Genomic DNA, 6,233 nt, shown 5'->3' with positions numbered 1-6,233 from the left:
TATTGAACCATGTTCTCACCTTCCATCATTCTCATCTCATCAAATTTACCTCTTAGGCTTTCTAATTTTTCTCTTAGAACATTGTCATCACCTCCATATATGGTCTTCAATCAGTTACTTAAGGTCAATATGTAGCACTTGAACAATTAAACAATAAACACTTCATTGTGTTGCTTATCCTATTGTTTCTTAGTCTATATTGTAAAACTATCATACATAACTTGTATTGCATAGTGAAAATATTATCAAATGTAAACACACATAAAGCATTCATTACAGTTTTAACATTAGGATTTTATGTGGAAACCCAATTTGGGAAAAACCACCAACAACATGTCACTATTTTTCACTCTTTCGAAGTGAGCTCTGTTAGGAACCAACCCTATTCAAGGTTACAAAACACACTATTAAATGTGACCTGGTTAGAGGGTTTATTCACCCTATTAGGAGTGGCCTTGTAAGAGGACTTTGATCATTCCATTTAGAATGTCACCTAGTTAAAGGATTTACATTAAGTCTTCAAATGACTATTAGGTCAACCTCTGTTAAAAGGATTTCATTACAAACTATTTACAATGACTATAAAGAAAATAGTAGGTTTTTGATATGTGTGATTACATCTCACTTTTATAGTTTTAGATCTGTGTTTGGTCCATATGTTGGTTTACTGATAAGCCTTCCATTAACATCTCTGATCTTGATTTGCTTGGACACCCTTCAAGCAATCAATCCACTCTTCTCAATAACACTTAAGCCTTCTTCTCTAATGTACTTATCAATAATAACATCACATCTACAAGCTTTTCTCTATTAGTTTCGCATCCACTCACACTCTTGTGTGTTTTTTATCAACCTTGCTCTGTATGTGAGCACACACACTTGTACTATTGTTTGTTTGACTTTGTATCTCTTTAAATAGACAATTTATGCTTTACCGTGTTCTATATCCATGTAGATTTTAGGGTTTACAATCAAATTCAACTTGATTCATTATATATGTCCATCTTTTTGATCTTCTTCTAGAAACTTCTCTAGAATTTTTCTGTTAGGTCTTTACCTAATCCTTGCCTTGAATTCAATGATCCAACTCATCAATCTTATCTTCAATGTGGTTTACATCTCCCAAGAAATCAATTGAGTTAGCTTGATCTCACAATTTCCTTAAAATCATTCTTATATTGTCACTCAACAATCTCTAAATTTTGGCACTTGGTCATTGTTGAAATACTTGATCGATGTAAAGCTTTATGGCTCAACATCAACTATCTTGCTCTGTCAACACTACATTTGCTCGACACTAACTGTAACCCAATTGACACTAGCATTACTTGACACTAACTATATTTTATACTTATGCTCAACTTTTCTTATCTTTCTTGACATAAATAATCACTTTGCTTTATCAAAGTCTATCCAATCAAATGTCCATTGTAACTTCCTTTTCATAACTCAACCTTTCCTTTAGGTGTTGTTGTTATGAGAAACTTCTCAAATCCTCCTCATCAATCAAATATACATGACATTTAGATTAGGTAACAACATGTCTGATCAATAGATTTTGACATCAATGAGAAAACAACAATTATTCCAATTGTAAGTTTCCAACAAATAAGGTGTAGACTTCCTATGCCTTATATTATATTCATTGACTAAGGTTGTAATAAGTGTGGAAGTAAATTGTGCCCCTTGATCTATTACAATTTCCCTAGGGAATCCAAATCTAGTAAATATTTCTTCACAAAGGAATTATGCTACCTTATTATTCCTAGCATGTTTCATAGGTTTAACTTCTACCCATTTTGTAACATAATCAATGCATACAAGTATGTAAGGCTTACCATTTGATGGTGGATTAATCGGACCTACAAAGTCCAAACCCCCCTTAAAAGGTGCAATAACAACTTGCTGAAACAAGGGCATTTCATCTGATCTGGTTGGCCTACCCATTCTCTACCATTTATCACAATGCTTGGTGTATTGTTGCATCTTTATGTAATGCTAGCCAATAATAGCCAACATTTAGAATCTTCTTTGTTCTTCTTTTAATAGAAAAATGCCCCCTACAGGGCTCAACATGATAGACATGCAAGATATCATAAGTACCCTCCTCTCTCACACATCTCCTAATATTCTACTTTGGTCCAATATAAAACATACAATATGCAAGCCAAGAAAAATTAAAACTTTTCTCGACCAACAACCTCTTCTCTTTAGGTGAGAAATGAGGAGTCCTTCCTACAACCAAGTAATTTGCAATATCTACACACTGTGGTTGAATTACTTGGATTGCAAACAAGTGCTCATCAAGTAAAGAATCTTCTATGACTTTAGGATCATCTTACCTTTGAATTCTAGTAAGAAAATCTGCAACTACAATGGCCTTACCTAGTTTTTCCACTTTTGTTATATCTGACTCTTGGATTGACAAAAACCACCTTGCCAACCTATCTATGATTGAGATTTTATTCATTAGATACTAGATTGCTATAGATCAATATGGACAAAGATGGAACAGTGTGTGATGCAGTGCCTGAACTTATTGAATGAATATATTATGGTCAATATACCCTTCTCTAATATTGTATAATTTAACTCTCCTCTTTGCAAATTCTCGCTCACATAATAGATGACATTCTCAGTTAAACCACTTTTCCATCCCAAAACAACTCCAACTACATAGTCTAATGCATTTGTGTGATTATGAAAAGGTAATGACCAATCTAGTCCCTTCAACATAGGTGCATTAGTAAGAGAAAATTTATGATGAAGAAAATCTTTCTCACAGTCTATTGTCCAAACAAACTCTTCATTTTTTGAGCAAAGTATATAAAGGTGCTATTGTTTGACTAAAATATTTAATAAATCTTCTCTAATAAGCAACATGGCCTATAAAACTTATTTCTTCCTTTTGCTTGGTTGGAGAAGGTAGATTAGAAATAACTTCAATTTTGGAAGGATCTACCTGTATTTTAGCAACAAAGATGTAATGACCCAACACAATGCCTTCTTTCATCATCATAAAACACTTATGATTGTTCAGAGATAAATTGTGGTCCTCACACTATTGTAACAGTTTTTCTAGATTATTCTTAGCCTTGTCGAATGTAGAACCATAAACAACAAAGTCATCCATGTAGATCTCCATATAGTCATTTGAAATATCTACAAAGATGCTAAGAATAACCCTTTCGAAAGTTGTTGGAGCATTACAAAGATCAAAAGGCAAGACCGAGTAAGAAGATGTACCTCAAGGGCATGTGAATGTGGTCTTTTCTTGGTACTCTGGTCCAATATTTATTTGATTATAGCCATTGAAACCATCAAGAAAAGAGAAATACTTTTTCCTTTGTAGGATATCTCAAACTTGATTATAAAAAGAGGAAGAAGCAAATGGTCCTTCTTTACTAATGTTTTAAGTTCTTTGTAGTCTACACATACTTTCCACTTACCCCCTTTCTTAGGTAAAATAACTAGTGGAGAAACCCACTAGTTGTTTGAGATGGGGTAAATAAAACCAACATAGAGTAGCTTCTGCAACTCTTCTTTGACTATTTACCTTAATGTTGAATTAACTCTCCTTTGTGGTTGTCTAATAGGTTTAAACTCACTATTAATAAATATTCTATAGGTGCACAACTTTGGATTTAACCATTTTATATCACCGTAATCCCAACCAACAAAGGTTGTTTTATGGGCATAGATCATTATTATAACAAAATTTTGTTGATTAATAGCAAGTTTACCATCAATGTTCAATGTTTTGCCTTCAACTACTTCTACTTATGAAGTTAACTCAAGCATAGACACTTTTGATAGGAAGGAAATCTCTAATTTATGAGGCAACAATGTGTGTAAATAGAAAAGGCTATAGGATAATGGGTTGCAACTGAAGAAGGAAGAATGGTCTACAAAGAACATGAGCTATTTTCACATTGAGGGGTTTCTAGGCCATAATTATTTTGAAGTACATTGGACATGACTATTTTTTCTTCTTCTTTTTCTTGTTTGTTGATAGATGGAGTTCTAGTAATCATCATCAAATTAGCAATAGAGTTGACCTCCACTTCTTCTTCAATGTCACCTAAATCAAGGCATGTTACTTCTTCTAATTCAAGTTGAGGTTGGGTTGGTGCATATAGGTTTAGTTTCTTGGAACTGTACCTATCTGAAATTGTCATTTTTCTATACCTAAAACCTATATAGGCATCTAATGGTTAGCCAAGGTCTTCCTAGGATTACCAGGTACCCCATTAATGTGGCTTTATGAGACACAAATCTCTTTTTCTTGCATGTTGCAGATATCATAAGGAAAAATATGTTGCAGATTCAAATACACTTTCACTATACTTTAGAGGATTGGAAACTGTTTCATATGTGGAGACTATTGAGCAGGTTCGCACTTGATCACTTTTGTTGAAAGTCATCCTTGCTAACAAAGTTGACTCTTCTAGACAACCAAATGATTTATGGGTTTTATAGATCTCGTAGTTTCCAAAGAAGTTAGTGGGATTCAATAGTTTTAGAGATCACTTGACAACTCGTTCACAGGCTTGTATTTTGCAAGGTATATCATCCTTCCTTTCTTCATTTCAATGCACATTTCTATTTCCTTATATTTTAGCTTTACATTGCATATCTATTTTCCTAAAACCCTCTTAAGGTGGAGGTGAGGGAGAAGTAAGTCCAAGCAATTCACCCTTTTGCATTAGGGTACAAATTGACACTTCCTCTTGTGTTAGTCAAGCTTACATTAGGAGGTAAATATTGATTTTACCCCTTCATTTGTGGTTAGGGTGGTTGATTATATTTCCCCCCTACATAATCGCCTTATCATGAAGAATCAAACCAAGATAGAGGATATTGATGATCAATGAAGGGAATGACAGGAGTAAATGCTTTAAAAAAAAAAAGATTTTTTTGAAGGTATTATTTATCCTTGATAACTTAGATGACACAAAAAAGAAATATCAAGAATACTTGGTGAAATGGAGAGATATAGCCATGGAAGAGACTACTTGGATGAAGAAATTAGAAATGGCTAAAGAAGGAATTCTTGTTCTAAAACACATAAATGTTCTTGATTCTTCAACTCATGAACAATTTCTTCAAATTGAGGCACTTAATGTGTGGAAAAATATTATTTTAGTTCTTGATTGTTGTACTAGGGAAGTAACAAAGCCTATTTTGAGGGCAACTAATCAAACTCTGTCAGGCTTATTTGTTGGTAGCTAGTGGAGAATGTAACAAGTTGGTTAGATTGATTTATTGGTAGCTAGTTGAGGATGTAATCGACTATTATTTTAGGAAACAACTTAGTTGAAATATTCGATGTAATTTATATGGGCATGTTGTAGGTGTTGAGAAAAGAGAGGATCATATCTCATAAGGAGTTTTGGTGTACAACGAAGGAAGTGGCAATTTATTGTAGATTTTTCTTTTTATTTCTAGATATCATAGTTGGTGTTGTGGCTTCTTAAAATTCTTCTTCTTGATCATTTTGTTGTTTGTCGGAGTTTTATGTTTCATGTAACAATGACCTCAATGAACAAGGACACAATGTGTCTAGTTCCTACCTCTAGTAGTTTAGTTGTTTTGATTTGTGTTGTGGATAGTAGTTTTGAGTTTTGTTGAGTTTAATAGAAAGAAGTAATATTCATGTAAAGTGTTGTTTAACAATTAAAATAAATGTTACCAATTTTTTTAGAAAAAAAAAATGTTTTTAGAATTTCTAATTATCTTGAAGGTACCAAAAATTGAAGATAGATTTATTTTATGAACATGCTAGATAAATAATTTCTTCCAAATTTTTAAAAAATCAACATAAATTAAAACTACATACTTAAAAAAAGATGTTGAAAAATAAAATGTTAAAAATTTGAAGAAAAAGTCGACAATTATAATTTTCTTTTAAAACTTTATAGTTCCAAAAAAAATTGAATAATAAACTTTTTTTTTTTAATGAATAGTGTCCTTTTCTATTAATAAAATATACTCAGATTACAATTCACAAAAAAAGGGCCGGGGGATACAAGATCACCTCGCAAAAGAGTTCACACGGGTGAAGTCAAACTAAAAACACGGCCGCAGCTGAAAACAGAAACTATTCATTAAAAAAAACATATAAGGCAACCTCAGGCTGCCAAAGTAGTGCCATCCGAGGGTGGTGGATCATCTTTGTCTTGAAAACCCCAATCATTTTTAGGATTGGGGGGTGGGCTGGGAATAATCCACTC

This window comes from Cupressus sempervirens, chromosome 4, assembly GCF_028749045.1.
Source record: "Cupressus sempervirens isolate cs-2001-9-10 chromosome 4, ASM2874904v1, whole genome shotgun sequence".
NCBI lineage: Eukaryota > Viridiplantae > Streptophyta > Pinopsida > Cupressales > Cupressaceae > Cupressus > Cupressus sempervirens.
The sequence above is the reverse complement of the archived record's forward strand: the minus strand, read 5'-3'. Positions refer to the sequence as shown.